Here is a 22,164-nt window from a genome sequence, read left to right as displayed (position 1 = left end):
AAATTAACTTTTTCAAACTGTTTTATAAGTTTCTTGAAAATTAATTTGTTTGCTTGCAACTTTGATAACAAATTTTCCAATGTAATTTCTGTGAGCATAAAGAGTAGATGTTTTAATCTATTCTTTATATTTCATACCATAAGAAATGTGTTCTAGGTCCTAATCGGGTGTTAGCTAGCCCTTTATGACCATCAAATTTTTAAAGTGTCGACTCCAAATGTCTTTTTTCACATTCCCAAAAATAGCTAGGCTGTTTAGAAGTACCAAAGGAAAAAAATGAACATTAAACAGAATTATTTTCCTCATTATCTAGCCAATCATTTTTTACTATAATCGGGTGCTGGCTAGGCCGCCATGACAAAACATTTTTGGAAGAGGCTAACTCAAACATTTTTTAGTACGTTACCAAAACGAGGAAGGGTTTTAGAAAAATTAAAAGTTACAATTAAACATGAAAAAAATGAACTTCTTTCTTACCATCTATTCACATCTTTTGGGCCCTAATTGGGTGTTGGCTAGCCCGTTGGGAACAAAAAAAAATTCTAAATGTCTCATCCAAATATTTTTTCACATTAAAAAAAGCCAGCTTATTGAAAAGTGCCATAAATGAAAAATTAATTTTGTTCCTCATCATCTAATGAGACTTTTTGGGCTCTAGTCAGGTGCTGACCAGCCTATCGGGTTGTGAATATTGATTAAAGTGTTTTAAAAAGTGGTAAATTTCTTCTTTTTGATAATAGTGACCAAGAGAAAAAGGGGGAAAAATGATTTTATACGAAAAATATAATAAACAAGCGTTTAATACGCGGAAAAATGATTTTTGCTTGTTGCCCGCTTACAAGCTGCTTTGAAAAGGATTATCGAAACAAAGCTCAGGCTACGGACTTACTTCAGAGATCAAAAATAATATAAATAGTGTCATAAAATTTTGCAAGTATATTAAACGTATTTGTAATTTGAAATTGAAAGTATATGGGCCGCAATAAAAAAATGCGGAGTTAAAAATTACATTTATTTTTTAAGCAAAACTTCCAGTGTTCTAGTCTAATATTTTTACAGTATTAAAAATTAATTTCAATGTTTATTCACAACATTCTTTAGTCAATAAATTATCGAAATTCCTATTTAGATAGGGGTTATCACTGGTTATTATTATTTTAGTTCAGAATTAATTTTTTGTTGCTAAGATTTCTATAATTTTGTTAAACAGTCATACTTCTTGTTTAAAAATTTAACTGTTTTGTTAAGAATTCGTCTTTTTGTCATGAAATTTGATTCCTTTCTTGAGTAAAAAATTTCTTTCATTGAAAACTCAACTATTTCGTTAAACATTCTTCTATTCCTATCTGCATCTATTCTACTTTCTGGTTAAAAATTATTCTGCTTCGGTTGAAAAGTAACTTCTTTGTTTCTTTCCACTATTTAGTGGAAAATTTAAGTGTTTTGTTAGAAATTCGTCTTTTTTATTAAAAAATAATTTTTTTATTAAAAACGAAACTGTTTAGTTAAAAATAACTTTTTTTGGTTCACGATTAAAGTATTTTGTTGAAAACTCAATTTTTTTGGTTAAATGCAAATGTTTTTTATTTTCATTTTAAAGTTTATTGTTTTAGTAAAATATTCATAATTTTATATGCAAATTAATTTGTTTTTGTTTAAAAAATAATTTTTTAAATCTGTAAATTGAATTTTTTAATTCAACTATTTGATACAAAATTAACCTGTTTATTCTTTTAATTGAGAAATGTTTAATTTAGAAAATTCACAATGAAAAATTGTGTAAATAGTTTACATCAAAGATTAACACGATCTATTTACTTTATTTTCATAATTGTTTCAATAATTTGGATCTACTGAAATTGTAACTTTTGACTATAGAATCATTCAGAAAAGTTTTTTTTTTTACCAAATGTAAACAAAACTTTTGATTACCCGTGTGGAAATAACCCCATCTGGCCCTATTACAAATCGGTCACTAATCGGGGGCTAGTCGGGTTATTAATGTTGACAAAGTACCCAGTCGGGGACTAATCGGGGACTAGTTGGGCTTTTTGTTGTCAAAATTTCAGTCGGGGCCTGGTCGGTGGTTGATCTAGGGCTAGTCGGGCCTTTTTGTTCACTAATGATTTTTTAAATTCTAAAACACTAAAAAGATATTTAACAATAATTTTACACCGTTTTTTGCAGAAAATATTTATTAATGTTAAATTCATCTCAAATATGCTTAATAAATAATTATTAAGTGAATAATTTTGTACGAAAGGCAACTTTTTATAAAAACAACGATCAAAATCTTCAAAAAGACGTAATATTTTTTAAAATAATTTTTAGAAAATTACGAATTTCTAGGAACATTTATAAATACCTTTGTATGGAATTTAAAAAAAATCCATATTAGAAAAGATACATATAGATGTAGGTGAAAAGTCTGCCGAAAGTCATAAGACTCCAAATTAGTACAGATGCTTATTTTTAAATTGATCTGAAAGGTTTGCCATATGTAAATAAAGTCTAATCCTTCATGTAGTTGAAATTGGAAAGAGAAAAAGTTTTTGATTTATCAGTGCAGTGCAGATTAGTACCCTAGTAGTAAACTATTAAGCACAGTACAGTTCAGATTTCACTAACACCTTCATTTGAGTCTTGCGGTTCTGGACTGGTAGCTTTAAAGAAAATCCGCAAGGGCGCGACGTGCCGCCTCTCGCGCAACATAAATGACGCGTCGAGTATTTAAGACAGCAGTCCACACGTAACGAAGCATAATTACCTGGACCAGAGACTACCGTGACCAACATGGCGGTTCCTTCAGAACGAAGCTCTTCCATTGCTGCCTTCCAGCTGAAGTTTTTGTTTTTTATATTAAACTTCCACAAATTTTGGGGAATTTTAGTTACATAAATTTATGCATTTTTAAGCGTAGGATATGTTCCCCATTAAATCTTGGGTAAATTTGAGCACTATTAAATGTTTCAAAAAAGTTTATGAAGATTTCCGTAAATAATAAGTATTTTGACAAACTTTTAGGGTATGTTCCACAAATTTTGGGGAGTTTGGTTAATATTCTACGCGGCGGATGTATTATCATATGACCCCTACTAGTACCCGATCAGGCCCCGACTAGGATAAGTCGGGTCATCTGACTAACCTCCAACTAATCAACCGTGACAGTACTGGTCGGGGGCTAGTCAGATGACCCGACTAGCCCCCGACTTTAAGTGAGGTCGAATGTTCGGGAACCAGACTAGTTCCCGATTTGAATTTCTACACGGGTACTTCCCTATAATTTGTTAAACCATTTCAATTTGTTGAAAAAAAGTTGTTCCATAAAACTGAATAAATTTCACTCGTTTGAAAGAAATGACCTAGGGGCCATCCATGTACCAAGTGGATAATTTTTCACCACTTTTTGATACCCCCTCGTGGACAGCCATGGAATTTTGACAAACACCCCCCCCCCCTCCCTAATCTACCCACGTGGATGTATTTTATGAAAATATAGATATTATTGGTCCTCAAAGCACAATATAAAAAATTCGAGTGTACCTCGAGTATACCTTGTCTGATTTCAGCATATTTTTCACATATTTACACTGAAAAAAAGGATTACTCGTACCAAGTGAATTTTACTTGGCTGAAGTAAGTGAAAGTCCTGTTTATTTGCAAAGAAACATTTATCAGAGGCAAATAAATACGACCTGTTGGTCGAAGGAAAATATTTCTTTGAATCAAAGAAATATTAATTTAAGACAAAAAATATACATTTTATACCAAATGAATGATTCATTGTTCCAAATGAATGTCGCATGAATTGGAATAAATATTTCTTTGAGATGCGGAAATATGAATTAAAGGAAAGAAATGTATTTTGAGGTCAAGCAAATAGTTTATAGGCTAACGTGACATGGAAATTCTAAGGCGGAAAACAGTATTTAAACCTCGCCATAAATGCCAAAGTAATATTTCTTTAAATCAAAAACATGGATATTTAATTTAACAATATATTTCTTTGATCTAAAGAAGTACTCAATTTGAACAAATGACGCCAAAGTGTTAAGTTTATGCCTTAAAAAATGATTACTTCGTTGTAATAAATGTTTATTTGTTATGAATAATTTAATTTTAGTAATCAAATGAAATATTTTCTTCCATTGAAGAAGTAAGAATTTATGTAAATACAATACCTTTTTCATCTGAACAAATGCTCCATTGCTATGAATGCATGAACCCTTTGTGACAAAAAAATATATACTGTAATTCAATTAATATTATTTTGAATTAAATTATTATTTCTTTGATTTAAATAAACCTAAATTCTTGATTCAAGTATGGAAAAATTATTGATTCAAACGTATCCCGAATTAGTTCAAAGAATCGAAATCTTTGAATCAAATACATATTTCTTTGAAAGACAAATCACATTTCAACGAATCTAGGCCTTTTGAATTAAGGAAATCATTTTCTTAAATATAAGAAATATGTATCTCAATCAAGAAAATATAGCCAAAGAATTCATTTTTTTAGATAACAAAAGATATATGCCTGGTTTAAATAAAAATTACTTGTGTTGAAGAATATTTTCTTGATGCTAAGAAATAGGATTCAAGTAAATGCATTTACTTGGTGCTAAAAAATATTTTTACAGTGTAGGAGACCGAGTGTCCACGTGGATTCTAGCCCGACCCCCTCGGACCCGCTCGTGGACAAGCGTGGAATTTTGCCATACACTTCCCTAAACTGTCCACGTGGTATATGGATGGCCCCCTACCTAGTTAGGGTAAGTCTAGTCAACCCGAAATATTGGAGGAGTTGGAAAAGGGGATAGACTATAAAAAATATTAGCCTAGTCATTCCGAATTTCGGGACGAGTAGACACCCTTCAAATTAGTTGATAGTTCGTGTTGATTTCTGATTTAAATTAAATAGTTCAAGTTACTCATAGAAGGAGTAAATTTTATATTTTTTTCGAAAAAGTATTGTTTAAATGAATGGAAATTGTTGACATAATTAATAATTAATAATAAAAACATAAGAATTTTAGACAACATTAAAAATTGTCTGTGAGAAAAACAACACAAAATTAATATTTACGAACAATACCGCAAAATACTTGATCCTCGTTAAGAGGGTGGTCTTTGGGGCATACTGGCAGGGGTATATTTTAAATAAAAAATCGATTCATATCGCATATTCGAGAAAGTTATTTTAAAAGGTTTCTGTAATTTGACTCATTTGACTGAAAATTACGCATTCCAGTCTCATATTTATAGATATGGGGTATTCCCCCATGTTATTCTTATGCGGAAATAGAGAGGCTGAGTAGCTTCATTTAATACTCCCAATCGAAAAAATATACGGATTTGGTTTTTTGGAAACCTTACAAAATGAGAGATTCCCCCAAACGAAATTCGAATTAACATTGCTTTTTTGAACCAGCCTATTCCACACTCAGAAAAAAAAACATTTTCTTAGACCAGAAAAACCGCTTTTTCAGAAACAGATGAAATTTTTGTTGAGTTGAATCAATTTTCGTTGATTAAACAAAATATTTGATTGGACGAACAAACTTTTTTGTTAAATCAACTAAATACTGTATCTACCAAAATATTTGATTAAAAACAACAAAAAAAATTAAGTTGGGTCAACCAAATAATTTGTTGTCCATTTAATAACAATATTCTATGGCTGAACCAACAAAAATTTGTTTCAATGAACCAAATTGTTTACTGAGTTTATACGTACCGTTTTGTTTTATAACGTATGACAATGCATTTCTCTGATTCAGTAAAAATTTGAATGAATCAAGAAAGGCAATTCATGGTTGCAGATTGGTTTGCAAACAAGAGTGCAATTCTAAATTTAGAGTATGAAGCGTTTTAAGGAACTCCTTGTTTCTCTGATTTTTTCTGCATCAGAGGCTGAGTCACTCACTTGCTGTTCGTGAACCTGCCTTGATGACTAAGAAATCACCTTCGGGCTTCGGTTATTGTGAAAGTTTACCAGATATTTATAAAGTCGAGAGTCAAGCATCAATTGTTGGTTCTCATTGTTTGACCCTGTCGCGTGCAGGCAATCACGCGACATTAAAAAGTTTCAATTAAATTATAAAGAACTAGCAGTATAGTACACGCGCGCTACAGCACGTCAGAACATTGCATTGTCAATTAATAATATACAAATATAAAACAAGATTACTATTATTACAATTTTATATTTTCCAGTTTAAACACTTAAAAAATAATTCGAGGCATTGAGTTTGAAATGTTCACTTCTGAACATTATCAAATACGAAATAATTCAATTTTGAATGATAAAAAGTGTTCAGTTTTCAAGCCAAGAAGACAATTTTTGTAGAAAATAGTTCAGTAAACCAATGTTTCGAATTCTTTAACAAAAAACAATTAAAATTGGAGCGAAAAAATTGCGTTTTAACTGAAACGTTGAATTTTTAAGCCAAGAAGACATTTTTTTGTAAACAATTAAATTTTTCATATAAAAGGGAGAATTTTTTATCTAAACAGACGAATGTGCAACAAAACAGTGAATTTTCCACCAGAAAAGATTACTTTTTCATAAAATAATTAAACTTTGAACAAAATAGTTACATTTCTAACAATATAGTTAAATTTTTAACAAAATAGTTAAATTTAAACTAAAATTATGTGCCTTTTACAAAAAAAAGTTTAATATTTAAGACAGAAGTTCAACCAAGTCGTTGAATTATCGATCGAAAAATATTAATCCTCAACCGAAAATGTGAATTTTTAACAAAAAAATTAATTTTTAAATAAAATATATAAATTTTAAACTACAAATTATCAATTTTTACAAAAAAATGTAATAGTTGAATTGAGCGTTCAAAAAACTGAATTTGAACACCCAAAAAAAATGAATTTTCAGCGTAAGTTGATTCCTCAAACCGGAAATATATGTATTTAGATTCTTTCCTCATGAAATAAAATCACTCATTTTCATTTTTCAAGCATTCTAAAAGTTGGCTCCTTAGGGAAATTTTTTCACTGCTTAATTTAGAAAAGGGCTTGGAAAATTGAAAAACTGTTTTTAAAATATTCAGTTATTAATGCTTTTACGGAATTGTGCAATTGTTAAAAAAATATTAAAATTTGCAGGTGCAAAATTTTAAACGTTATTTCAGTTTTGTAGATTTATAATTAAAGTTTTCAATTGTTAAGATATCTAATTTTATTCAAAAATATCCACCTTTGAACCCTTACATTTTATGCATAAACTTTTAAAAATTAATTTTTCTATAACAAATTTTCATTGCTCTAAATATAAAACATTCAATTTTAAAAAAAGAAATTAAATTTATCATTTTCATGCTCTGAAAGCTGTGAATTTTAAATTTTAAATAATATGTTTTTCCACCACTTCAAATTCAACATTTTTCAGTTTTAAACGCTTTAGAATTTTTAAAATGGTCCATCCTAAAATTGATTGATTTTCAGTTTTAAATCCTTGTTAGTAATGCCACTTTTTAAATTGTTAGGCCTGAAAATAAAAATTTTTCAATGTTTATAGCTTGAAAATATTTGAAAGTGTAAAATTTGAGGCATTCCTAATTTACAGGTTATTTAATATTGAAGGCTTTGAATTGGGATGTATCCACTTATGTTCAGTTTTTTAATTTTAAATATTTTAATTTCAAACGTTTATTCAAGCTAAACATCATGCTTTCGATTTTATATCCTACAATTTGGAAGTATTTGAATTTAAAAATCATTTCACATAATTTTTGCGTCGTTCGGATCAAAATAATGTTTCTAATAATAAAAATGATTAACGTTAATGTACCTGGCAAAATTATACAAAGAAATTTGGGATAGATAAATAATCCATTAACTAATAAAATTGTTTAATTTTTCATAGGAAATTGAGCATATACCTATACTAATTTTCCTATAATTGATTCCCTATGATATTTTCGTGATTAGAAGCAATTATTTTATAAGAGAAATATGATATAAAACTCATATTTTATAGTTGAAATATAAATATTTTGTAACAATAGAATTTTGAAAGACTTAAAAATGAAACCAAATAATGTTTCAATGTTTTAATATAAAATCATTCTATTTTAATTGCTTTTAATTCAAACTTGTTTAATATTAAACAATTCCATTGCGAAATAATTTAATGTTTAAAGTTCTAATCTGAAAGTTGATGAAGAGAGAGCTAATATTTAAAATTGTTAAATTTGCGGTTTTTTAATTATTTAAAAAGTGGAATGTCATAGAAATGTCATAATATTTTAATTCAGACTTAATTTTAAATATAATAAGCTAACAAGGTTAAAGAATCATTAAAAAGTTAAAAAATTGTAATTACAATAGATTTAAGGGACTTAATTATTTTTACTGAAACTAATATCAGAAGTCAAAAACGTCGAAGTCTTGTTCTTGATTTCAAGTCTTTCAAGTCATAAAAAAACAACTTATGAATTGGAACACAAAATCAAAGAACCTAAGTGAAACGTCAAATATATTTATTTCAAAAATATTACTTTCTATTTATTAGTTTCCTTTTGCTGTACAATTTCGAAGATTTAGAATTAATCCCAAATATATAACGAATTTAACAAACTAAATAAATTTAAAGAATCTCTTTAAACGAATAAAGATTATTTGTTTCTTATTATAAAATTTAAATTATTAGCGAAAAAAATTATCGGCGCAGTAAAACATTTTAAAACTTGTATGGGTGAAATGATTTATGAGTTAATCTAAAGAAATAATTTAATATCAAAATATATAATTACTATCCAAATTTACATATTATTTAAAATTTTAAAACACTCATTTTTACAATCTGTTTATTAAATTTTAATCCTGAAAGGGAAAAATTGAAGGGTTTATCCAAATTTATAATTACGATCTACATTTGTAAATTTAAAATTTATTCGGTGCACCAATTAAAAAATTTTTTAAATTACTTTTGAAACGTTAAAATAATATAAACCGTCACTTTGTAATCGAACACAAATCTCAAATAAAATAATGAAAACCCAAAAGCATCACTACGAACCAACTTCTATATTATTAATTATTATTATCACTATTACTAATAGATAAAAAAGTAACTAAATTTCTAAATAATATGATCTATTTAATCGAAAATAATAGAATTATTTTGTGTTTGTCTGTCATATTCATGAATTAAGAAAAACCATAATTATTTTAATCTGCATTTTTCTTTGTCAGGAGGTCACACTTTTAAAAACTAATTACCTGCAATTTTCCATTTCGTTAGAACAAATTGCACAAATACCCTCATAAAATTATGCAAATATGTACTGTCTAGCAATTAAAATACCAGCATTTATTTTGCATTCAAGATTAAATGACCAATATAAATTCTTATATCGGCTATACAATAAAGCAAGAACAAGAGATTGTCTGCGAAAAGTGATTGCTGAATTTTTTCATGAAGCAATTAGGGTCACGTTTATATTAATTGCAATCTGTCATTTCGTGATTTTATACGGTTCGATAAATAAATTATTTGCAAGTGGTGATCGCATAAAAAATAGCTATATCTATATTCGTACTTTTATCCATTCTGATACCTAATTTATTATGTTTTTAGTATTTGTCTTCAAAGTTTGCCGTTTCAGAGTAATTATCTCGAGTGCAGAATATTTATCCATTTATGCATTTTACACTGAACAGTAAATTTATTGAATTCGAACAAGTCTCATGAAGAAAATTTCATTTTGTTATTAACGCAATTTTTGTATAGATTACGAAAAAAGAAATTTTTCTCTCTTTATCAACTCAAAATTCTCTCAAAATAGCAGAAAGAGGGTGAGTTTCACAAAAATATTGGAATAATAGGGGAAATTATTGTCTTAAATGAAATCAGACATGAATTTTCTAACCAAAAAAGGAACGGATTTTCATGTTAAAAAATCGAATGTTTTCGAAAAAAATGTAACTTTTAAACCGGAGAAGATGAATTTTTAAAAAGAAAGGTGAATTTCTAACTAATTAGTTGAATTTTCAATCAAATAGTGGCGCAGTTGCAACTAAATAGTTGAACTTTCAAGCAACAGTCGTATTTTCTATAAAACAATTTTTAATTAATTTTTAACCCGAAATTATGAATGGTCAACAAAAAACTTTATTTTCAACTAAACGGATGAATGTTTTACGAAATAAGTTGAATTTTTAACCAAAAATTAAATATTTACATTTTCAGTGAAAAAAAAATGATTTTTAACTTTAAAAAAACGATTTTTCTAACAAAAGAAATGAATTTTCAACCCGCAAAAAAGAAATTAAAAAAAAAAGATTTTCAAGCTAAAAAAAGTGTAGAATTTGGCACCAGGAACGATTTTTTAGTAAAGGAAGAAAAAAATCAAAATGAAGTAAATTATTTAACTTGCGACCTAAAAAGACGTACTTTCTACAAAATAGTTATATTTTTAACCTGAAAATATGATTTTTCAAACAAGAGATTCATTTTGAAGAAAAAAAGACAAATGTTCAACAAAATATATGACAATTCTATCATATGGTTGAGTTTTTAACTAAAAAACATCAATTTTCTAGCAACAAATATTTTAATTAAAAATAATAACCATGAAATTCAACCCGAAAAGAATACTTTTCACCAGAATAGTCTAATCTTCGTCAAAACATTTTAATTTTCAACCAAATTAAGTAATTTTCAAGCCAAAAAGGCGACTTTTCTACAAAATAGTCAAATTTTCAACCCGAAAAAGATTACTTAAAAAAACATAAATCATCAATTCCTACTCAAAAAGGCAAATGTTTAACAAAACAGTTGAATTTTCTACCAAAGAGACGAATCTTGAGCCTGAAAAGTAATTTTTTAGACAGTATTTCAACTTTTAACCAAGTAGTTATATTTTCAACTACAAAATATTGAAAAAGAAAAGACTTTTCAATTAAAAAGTTTCGAACAAAAAAGATGTCTTTCTAACAAAATAGTTTAATTTTAAACCAGAAGAGATGAATTCTATACCAGCAATATATCCAAAAGAATAAATGTCCTACCCAGAAAGATGAATATTCAACAGAACAGTTGAATATTCGGCCAAAAATAGTTGGGTTTTCTTATTGGACTCTGTTAATTTATTTCGTAATTAAGCGAAAAACTGGGAAAAAGTCTAAAAAGGGGAATTTTCTTGAAAATAGAGAAAAAAAGTAAATTTAAAAAAAGGGGTACAAGAGGGGAAGGAGGATGTATGTAAAGTCTGCAATTTAAAAAGTTCTACATTAAACAAAAAATGTACAACTTTTTATATTTTTGAGTTGTTTCTAAGTTCTTTCCGAAAACGTTTATAGTTTTGAAAAATTTGTCGCACCATATGCAAGGAAATATGAATTCACATTTCACTAAAATAACATTTTCCCTTCCTCATTAGATAAAGATATTTGCTGTTGCACCCTCATTTCGAAAGTGTTAAGTACCATTCCAATAATACCGATTCACGCGTGTAAGAAACATATGGTCTGCACTTGTCATTTTTCCCCATCCTTATTTGTTTTTATGGTGGAAGGAGAGTGCACTTTGATATTTCATCATTACATAATCGATTTCCGAGTTGTTTGAAGGGGAAGCTCATTAATATTGCATGCGGATTCTTTCCTGCGAAGTCTTAAAAAATACGACAAACAATAGGAGACTCATTATTATTTTGTGCATAAGCAAATTGTGCAGCATAAACAAGCTTTTATTTGTTTTTATTAAACGGTTTTTGCATAACATTTTCTCCCAATAGAAAGTTTCAGTCTGCACTGAGATAAATGGATTATACAAGGTAATAAAAATATGATACTAGATATAATCTTGGACTGCTAACTATGAGACAACTATCTAGATAATTAAAACTTCAATATCTGGATGTTAACGAATATATATTAATGGATAATATCCTGGATTATAATATTTTATAATCTGCAGAGTTGCTATAGAAAAGCAGTTAAAAAAGCAGTTAAAAAAAGAAGAAAAAGTGACTAATTTATAATAATACACTAAGCTCATAATTACTAGAATATTTTTTGCAAATAATATTCACATAAATGAAATTCATTTATTTTTTCAAGTTAAATAAATCTTGGACACTTAACTGTCGTATTTATATTTCGATGCTTTCGAATATGAACTGGGCAACCTGAAAATTATAAATCAAAACAATTTAATAATTACGGAAATACATTCTTTAAAATAAAATAATCGTAGGTAACATTTTAAATTCAATACGAAAAGCTCTAAATTTTAAGAAAATAGATGAATTTTTAACCGTAAAGAAAATTTTTCATCGACGAAGATTAATGGTCTAAAAAAAACACGAATTTTCTTACATGAATTCTCAACCAAATGGTTAAAGATTATATTCTAAAAGATAAATATTCAACGAAACACAAATAATTTTTAACAAAATAGTCGAATTTTCAAGCAAAGAGATGAATTTTTTAATAAAATGACGATCGTTCAACCAAAGAATTGTTTTCGAACAAATTAGTTCAACTTCTAAACAAGTAGTTGAATTATCAAGCAAAAAATATTGAGCCTGAACAAAAAACTTAACAGTTAATATTTCAATTAAAAAATATTAATATTCAATAAAATAGGTAAATCTTCAACCAAAAAAAATTAAATTTCTCCCAAAAGAGATGAATTATCAATTAAATTGATGAACTTTTAACAACAAAAGACAAAAAACATGAATTCTCAACCAAGGTGATAAGTTTTCTGTCGAAAAAGGCGAATTTTTAACAAAATATATGAACTTTCAACCAAATAGTTAAAGTTTCTAATAAAAAAAGATAAATTTTCAGTTAAAAACATAAATTTTCAAACCAAAGAATTTAAAAAAAAAGAATAATTTTCTAAAAAAAATTTTAATGTTTATGAAATAGTAGAATTTTCAAGTTAAAAAGTCGAATGTTTTCGAAAAATTTTGACTTTAATCCCGAAAAAATAAATTTTCAACAAAAAAGGTAATTTTCGACCAAGAGATCTCAATTTACAATCTCGTTTACAATAAAAAAGTAAAAAAATAATTTGTTGTCAAAAGAGTTGATTCTTTAATAGAAAGGTTGAGTTTTCAAGTTAAAAAGTATAATTTTTAAGGAAAAATTTGACTTTTGATCCCGAAAACATAAATTTAAAAAAAAGTTAATTTTCAGCCAAAAAAAATAAGTTATCAATCAAATTGCTTAATTTTCAGAGAAAAAATCAATTTTCAAGCTGACTATTGCACTTACATGCGATCTGAATTAATATAATATAATAAGAAAATTCAACCGTTTAAGGTTCAAAGTTCATTCTTGTCGGTTGATAATTCTACTATTAAATTTCTGTTCAACGATTGATTCTTTTTCGTACGAAAAATGTATTATTCGGTTCAAAAATCATTCTGTTTGGTTCAAAATGCAACCATTTAGTTGCAAATTCCACAATATGATTAGAATTAGTTCTTATACTCATATTATATTATATATTATTATATTATACCTATATTACTTATATTATAATTATACATGGAATTTTGTGCATTTGTGTAATTTGTTGAAAGCTTTTTTATATATTGTCGTACTTGATTAAAGTTGAAATATTGAATAATAAAGTACCAGAATGTTTTTAACTTTTTTCATATTGTAATTTAACTACCTGATTGAATTTTTTTTTGGCTGAAAATTTATCCTTTTAAATTGAAAATTCAACTACATGATTGAAATTCCATTCATTTTGTTAAAAATTCGTTATTTTTGGCATTAAGATAATTTTTTTGGTTCTAAAATTTAACTACTTGGTTTAAAATTAAACTATTTTATTGCAAATTTATGTATTTTGAAGTATTTTCTTAAAAACTATTTTTCTAGACTAAGATACAGAAGTTTGGTTGAAAGTTCAACGATTTGGTTGAATATGAACTTTTTTGTTGAACAATCATATTTTTCGGTTAAAAATTTAACTGCTTTGTAGAAAATTCGTCTTTTTGAAATAAAAATTGAAAAATCTAGTCTAGGAAATTCATCTATTTGATAGGAAATTCTACTGTTTTATAGAAAATTACGTTTTTTTAAAAGAAATTTTAATTTTCCTAATAAAAATTATAAATATTCCGATGTTTATTAAAAATTCATCTTTGTTGGTAGAAAATTAATCGTTTGTTTGAAAATGAAACTGTTTTGGCCGAGGATTCAACGGTTTTGTTTGGAAGTTCGACTACTTGCCTTAACCATGCGAGTAGATGTAAATTATGACACCATATGGCACGCGCCATAACATACCATCAGATTCTCAATGAACATATAAAATGAACACATAAATGTTTGTAAAATCTAAGATGTTGTGATTTAATTTCTGAACATTATAAAAAATTAACCTCTAGAGACTATATTTAGCATCATCATCATATTAAAAAAGATGATAGATTATACGCGCTAATATACGGATAAAAATGGATGTTTAATAAGATAATACCGCGAAACATACAGATATTAACGTAAAAAATCTGTTATCTTTTTGAGCTGCTAGGCGTAAAAATATTTGTATGATAAACTTAAAAAAATCTTGTCGACATTAGTCGTTTACTTCATGTAGCTTATGATAAATGTTTCGTATCGTAAGTAAAACTTAAAAAATTATGATTATATTATGGTCACAGGATAATTCACTTTTCTCCGTATGATATTTCTCATATTAATTAGCGATTGGAAAAGTGAATTGAAAAGCAGCTGTGAAAACTAAGGATGAGTTGACATGAATCTTGAAGGAAAAATCGTCAAAGTCCAACCGGTTTCCGGAAATGGGTTACCTGCTCTTTTGTATGTAATATGTATATACGATCGACCTACTGCCATCCATCCTAAAATTTTTGCAAGGTTAGTCAATAGATCGAATAATTCGATTATAAAGACTTGTTGAACCCACTTCCGGTGTCTATTTATCGACTTTCACGTCGCACATGGGGACCTTAATCGATTGTATTCATTCGTTACTATCGACCATCAGGCGATTGGGTCCGCAAAAGAATACTTGCAATGACTTTCATTATGTTGTGTGTCTTTCAAAGGGGCGATCTGAACGAACTTAATAGAACTGCATTATATAGAATTATTATGATAAACCATATCATTCATGTATGTATAGGTTATCGTAATTTATGTATATTTAATTATAGTAATTATTTGAAATATGTCAAAAGTCTATGAAAATATAAACAGTTGTATGTGTTTATAATAGGGGAAAGGAAAAATGATCTAAAAGATCTCATAATTTATTGATTCAAAAATAAAATCTGACTCTAATACGAGAAAAGACCATAACTATTAAAGAAGATTCTTTGCATTTTTAGTAGAGGTCATTTCAGGATGTCTACTGAAATCCTAAAAGAAAATTCCCTGACAATTCCAGTTTTTTCCAGATATGTCAAGCTTTTTTAAGGTATAATTTTCCATTCAATTAAAATGTTTCATTTAGAAAACCATGAAAACTTATATTACAAGATATGCTTAAATATATAAGCACCATCGATGAATTAAATAATTAAGTAATGCTAAAAACACAACAATTCATATCTGAAACTTGTCTCGAAATTACCAAATAGTTGAATTTCAACTAAAAAAGATCAATTTTCAATTAAATAGTCGAATTTTGAACTAAAAGATATCATTTTTCAACTAAAAATGAAATAGTTAAATTTTCAGATAAAATAAATAATTTCCCACCAGAAAAAAATAAATTTAAAACAAATTGATAATATTTCAATTAAAATCATAAATCTTCAACTGCAACAAATAAATTTTGAACCAAAAAGATGCATTTTTAAGACAAGAGTTTAACTCTAAACCAAGTATTTATATTTGCAACGAAAAAAAGATGAATTTGCAAATAACAAGATTAATTTTCTACCACAAAAGACGAATTTTCAACAAAATACATGAGTTTTCAACGAAATAATTGAATTTTCAACGAAATAGTTGAATTTTAAACAAAAAGATGAATTTTTAACTAAAATTATGAAATATTCAACTGGAATAATTACATTTTCAACGAAAAAGATCAATTTACAAATAAAATTATGAACATTTAATTGGAGTCCTTGAATTTCACTAAAAAAGTTGAATTTTTAAAACAAGAATATTAATATTCTACAAAAAAAATTTTTTTTTTATACAAAAATGGAATAGTTAAGTATTCTTTAAAAATTTTTTTAATCAAACTGATCACTTTGTAACTAAAATAATTGATCATGAACTGCAATAGTTGAATTTTCAACTAAAAAGATGCATTTTGAAACCAAACAGTTGAATTTTGAAATAAGAAATATCAATTTTCAGCATGAGTTGAATTTTGAACTATGAAAGATTTTTGAATTTTCGAATTTTTAACTAAAAAAGATCATTTCTCAACTAAAAATGTAATTGTTAAATTCTCACATAAAATAATTAATTTTCCACCAGAAAATGCAAATTTTCAAACAAACTGATAATATTTCACTTGCAATTATAAATATTCAACTGCAACAAATAAATTTTAAACCAAAAAGATGAATTTTTAAGGAAAGAGTTTAACTTTCAACCAAGTAGTTTTATTTTCAACGAAAAAAAGATGAATTTTCAACTAAAATTAAGGATTATTTAACTGGATTAATTACATTTTCAACCGAAAAGATAAATTTCCAAACAAAATTATGAACTTTTATTGGAATACTTGAATTTCATCAAAAAAGATGAATTTTAAAAACAAAAATATTAATTTTCTACAAAAATCAAAAGATTTTTTAACCAAAAATGGAATAGTTATATTTTCTTTGAATTTTTTTTTAAACAAACTATAAATTTTTAACTAAAATAATGAATCGTTAACTGCAATAGTTGAATTTTAAACCAAAGCAATCATTTTGAACTTATAAGATGCGTTTTCAACTAAACCGATAAATGTTACCAAAAATTAGAATAGTTCAATATTCAGTTAACAAAATTAATTTCAAACAGAAAAAACGAGTTTTTAACACAATAGTTATATATAGTAATATAAAGCTACTTTCATAAATGAACAATCATTTTTACTGTATTTTATATTGCAATTTTTTTTAAATTAGTCACGCACGTGGAAAAGTTCCCTGATTAAAAAAAAATTTGTGACATTTCCAGGTTTTTCCAGGTATATAAAAATTCTTTGAAAAATCCAGATTTTGCAGGCATGGTAGATACCTTGAATTTAAAATGTTGAGGACAAACTTTTAGCAGCGTAAAATAAAAATTTTAGAAAATAAAAAACTATAAAATAATACTTTTCTGAGAAATTCTGGTAAAATTGCCCGGAAAAACCCGAAAACCATGTTTTTTTTTATTTACTTCAGAATTATTGGTTGTATTGCAAAATTTTACCAACAGAAGTTGCAGACCTCTATAAAAGACTTATTTTCTGTTGCATTAATTTTTTCATCAAACACACCCTTTCTCGCAAAGAAATTGTAAAAAGTTTGAAAAAAGTAAAAAAATAAGATTTTTGATATCTTTCCACATCACTGACGATTTTGAATTTTACTTACTAAACGAATTTCAGTTTGGGAAAGTCAACTGGGCGCCGAGAAACTCCTTCGGAAAACCTATCTGGTATAGATATAGGTTTTTGCTCGTCACACGAGCCGGCCTACTTATTGCGCATGAATGTCAAGACTGCCTATATTTTTCCATATAAGTAATTAAAATTATTGATATTTTTGTACCAATAAATAGAGCAGGTCCGAATTACCCAAGAGTGATCATTTTTTTCTAAAAACAATCATATATTAGAAGATGCAGATCATTAAAGATTTGTTCAAAAATATATCAGTATACGACTTGAATATAATTTGCCTGCATGATTAAACAATTTAAATGAACGCAATTGCATTTAATATACAGAGAAAAATGGATAGTCAAACTTTGAATGTCTAAACATAGATGGGTAGTTTGATTATCTAGACTAAGTGCAATTCATAAAAAATTCAATGACAGACAGAGCATATTTTATAATTTAATAGTCTGTTTTAATATCCATAGGTTTTATAGACTTACATTCAGGATAATGAAAGCGGCCCTGTAGGATTGTCAATCAGAAGTGGCTACATCACACCTGTCTCTTCTTCATCCGAAAACGTGCTCAAAATTTTGTCTCTCTTACTCCTATGTATATATATGACGGGAGAAGAACAATAGATAATAAATTTGACCCTCTGGTATGATTAGGTTCACACTCTGAGATAATCAAGTTAACGCTCCCGGGATAATATAGTTTACACATCAGGATCGTCAATTCTGCACTCTAGGATTTTCAATTTTAAACTCTGGGATGGTGAAGCTAACAATTACATTTTGACAGTCGTCGGATGGTACGGCTGTCCCGTAGTTAAAAGCTGAAATATAGTCAGCCTGATACTCTCGATGTTCGGACTGAGTGTCCCTTTTGAAGACTTTTACCGTAAGCAAAAAATTAAAAATCACATGAGACGTCAGATCATAAAATTATAAAATTAACTATCCTCTTAAGACACCCTTTTTACAATATATCACAGTTTAAAATACCGTTTCGTTCAACGGCCTAATTTCTGTACCGCGAACAAATTTTCCGTGCAAAATGTTGCATTATTTTTCAAATTATTATATAAACAGATGAGTTTTGTGAACAAGTTTTCAGTAAATATGCAAAATTGTCTCAATTATTTTAATTCACAGTGCAACTTTATGGCAGTAATACAGTGCAAGCGTCTTTACTGTTATCGGGTTTAGCGTAGCACAGCATAGAACATTGGTAATAGGCACACTTTAGCGTTAACCTCTAATGACTTCCGCCTTGCTTATCGCGTCAACTGTCAACGCATACTGTCGATTCCGTTCTTGTTATCTTCGAAGATAGCGGAAAAGAAACATGCTCCATGTATTGTGCATTGTGAACAGTTTCCGGTTTTTTAGGATACCGTTGCGTTGGCCTGACATGAGAAATTTCACGTGATGATATATTATACCCTCAGACACTCTTTTTCTGTTTACATTTTTTTTCTATATTCTCTTGAGACTAACAACTTTCTCGTTCAGTGAACTTGCAATTGCATTGTCTTCTGGTATGTTGTTGTTCACAAGAGGAAAAAGATAAAACATTTTCAGGAAGAGAAAATATGAATTGCATCTTGAATAAATAATGAGAAATTTTGTCGAACAATTTTTTCAAATTTGTATTTTGTAGTTCAATTTAATTTATTAGCACTAAAAAGAGTGTGAAAAATATTTACACTACAAAGTTATTTGAAGCAATCCTGAATCATTTTAACTTCTTGAATTTTCTATATTCCTCTAACTATAAGCCTATTTTTTTATACAAATTTATATAAAAAATAACCCTGGGATTTACTATGAGGCATACTAAAAGAAAGATTCGAGTCGTTTTTTCACAAGACAGGCAATAGTTTAAAAAATTTTTCCTTTGGATAGGAGTCTGGAAAGACAGGAAAAAGTGTTTGTAGATAATTACCCATATAGTATGAGTTTTCTTTTCGCTTGTCACGAATGCTAAAAGATGTTTCGAAATTAACTTATGGTGCAGACTTTTATTTCTCCATTGATAAAAAGTAGGTTATAATATAAAAAGATTACAGCAATCACTATAGATAATAAGAATATGTTGAAGATCGTAACCTTCATTCCCCTTTGTGTGTACAAATTGTCAAAATTTTTTGACATAATGAAGCATTGGAGAGTGACAAAAAAGAAACCAGAAAGAAAGGGCAAAGACACGAGTCCAACCGAAATAAGTTTGATTCTATTTTTGGATTCAAAGCTGAGCTTGGAAAGTAAGCGCAAAAGGCCACTGAGGAAAAGCATCTCTTTCTTCCTTGACTCAATGCGTTTATACTAATATAAAAAATCGAATTTGTGATATATTTCAATAAAAATAAAGTAGATGACTGAAAGGTATTATTGAAAAAGTAACATATAGTAGCATATAGGCAGAAAACTGTAATACAAATTACGTACAAGTTTTGTATGATTAAAACCTTTATTAATAAATGAATAAAACTTCAAAAGGTTGTAATCGAGTATACAAAACAAGTTTCTAATTTAAAAAGGCAAGTAGAACAAAGAAATTTGACATGAGAAGAAAGAAGTTAATTCTGAGCACGTCTCCCTAGGTACAATCATTGGTCCTCATTGAAATGATTATGACCACCTCCGTAGATTAAAATTCTAACTGTGTTCGCTGTTAATCAGTTTTACGATGCTCGTGATATTTGATTTCTAGGCCAACCCCTCGATAATTTATAATATATTTATTACATTTTAATTAATGGCAGACTTCAACGACCAAAATATTCTGAAAATAAATGTTTCTAAATAAAATCAATATATATATATATATATATATACCATATTAAACTCAATATGAAACGCTTTAATCAGTTGACTTTTAAACAAAAAAGATAAAATTTTAAGAATAAAGACAATTTTCAACCAAGAGAGGTGAACTTTTAACAAAAAAATCACTTTCCCACCATAAAAGATAAATTTTCAGTTGAAAAGAATGAATTTTCTATCGAAATAGACGACTGTATTTTGACCCAATAATTGATATTTTAATGAAAATAGTGAGATTTTTAACCTACAAAATAAATTTTTAATCTAATGGGCTAATTTCCACACAAAAAAGTTTATATTTCAACCAAAAACAGTTGCATCTTCAATCCAATAGTTGAATTTTCAAGCCATAAAGGCGAATTTTTTAGAAGACAGTTGAATGAACAACCTGGAAAGGTGAATTCTAAACACAATAGTTTAATTTTTATCTAAATAGTTCAATTTTCAATAAAGAAGTTCATTTAAACCAAAGAGTAGACTTCAACCAAAAACAGTTGTATTTTCCACCAAAGAGTTGAATATTCAAATAAAAAATATGAATTTTTTAGAAGATAGTCGAATTTCAAACCTGAAAATAATAGAAGAACAAACAGAAGAATTTTCTAAAAAAATTTATTTTCAACCAGACAATTGCATTTAAAACCAAAGTTTTAATGAAAAGAAACAAATGTTTAACCATACAGTTGTATTTGCATTCAAAATGAATGAACTTTTAATCAAAATAGACGAATGAATTTATCGATAATAAATTCCATTTGACAAAAATACTGCCAATCTACCATACAATGGATTCGACCTACTGATTCAACTAAATTTGTACTCAAATATAAAAAAAAACATTACAGATTTCATACTCTTTCCCCTATTCCATTTCCCCCCATTTTAAACGACTCCCCACCACCCAGTGTGGAAAAATCTTCTGACGCTGACCCGGCATAGGCCAGACCGTCTGGTTTCCAGTCTTGATGCAGACCAGATGGTCTGGTCTGTGTCTGGCGAAAAGTGTGAAGTTCTTTTTTGCTAGCTCCAGGCCACACTGCATGGTCAGCTGATAGTTTATTTGCTGGCAAGCCACTATTTGAAGGCCGAGCAACCGCTGGCCGAACTCCCTTTATTAATGACTTGGAAAAACATCATTTTTCACTATAAGTTTATTTAGCTAATCAGGGCCAAACATGGACCAGGCTAGACTGTCAAGGTGATTAGAAAAAATACTTGTATTATTAGTGTGAATTTCTTATTTCTTATTAGTTTAGATATTGTTCTTGGATAGCTGATCAGCGCCAGTCCTGGGTCAGACCAGATCTTCCAGCGGTCTAGCTAAAGTCAAACCTAAGCAAGACTAACGCTAGACCTGGGCCAGATCAGATCTTCCAGATTAGACAGCCTCAATAAAGCCAGACCTGAGCCAGACCTGACATGGAATTTTTCCAAATGGGCACTTTCTCCCATTTTTCGGTTAAATGCGAACTGAATGAATACAAGCTGATAAGAAAATCCAACTATTTTCGGTTGAAACTTAATTATTTTCGGTTAAAAATCCGAGAACTTATTAAAATCATATCATTGAAAATTAAAAATGTAATAAAAATTGAAACTAGCATCTTTTTTACGTGTGTGGGAGTTCCAGAGGTTTCCACAATTTTTAAAGTCGTTTACTCTTTATATACTTAATTTTAATACGAGGGTGGATTGATAAGTTTCCGGCCTGACCAAGAGATGGCGCCACTAGGCCTACCTTGAGGTGGCGTTCTATAGTACCATCCTTAGATAG

The 22,164-nt window shown here is 28.1% G+C and overlaps 2 protein-coding genes across 3 annotated transcripts in view; one reads left to right on the top strand and one right to left on the bottom strand.

Annotated features, from left to right (window-relative positions):
• Window positions 1-22,164, top strand: part of LOC117182300 — a 132,191-nt gene that overhangs the window by 71,762 nt on the left and 38,265 nt on the right. The window lies entirely within an intron of this gene.
• The window catches only part of LOC117182297 (unconventional myosin IC), a 94,946-nt gene that overhangs the window by 47,598 nt on the left and 25,184 nt on the right, over window positions 1-22,164 (bottom strand). Inside the window, exon 1 of one of the 2 annotated variants that reach the window (XM_033375431.1) lies at window positions 18,060-18,760. The exons of the other annotated variant lie outside the window; for it this stretch is intronic. The gene's annotated coding sequence lies outside the window, so the exon portion shown is untranslated. Of the gene's footprint in view, window positions 1-18,059; window positions 18,761-22,164 lie in introns of those variants that run through there. 2 annotated transcript variants of the gene reach the window in all.

This window comes from Belonocnema kinseyi, chromosome 10 (genome assembly GCF_010883055.1).
Source record: "Belonocnema kinseyi isolate 2016_QV_RU_SX_M_011 chromosome 10, B_treatae_v1, whole genome shotgun sequence".
NCBI classification, from domain to species: Eukaryota; Metazoa; Arthropoda; class Insecta; order Hymenoptera; family Cynipidae; genus Belonocnema; species Belonocnema kinseyi.
This window is presented reverse-complemented; position numbering and strand designations above follow the sequence as displayed.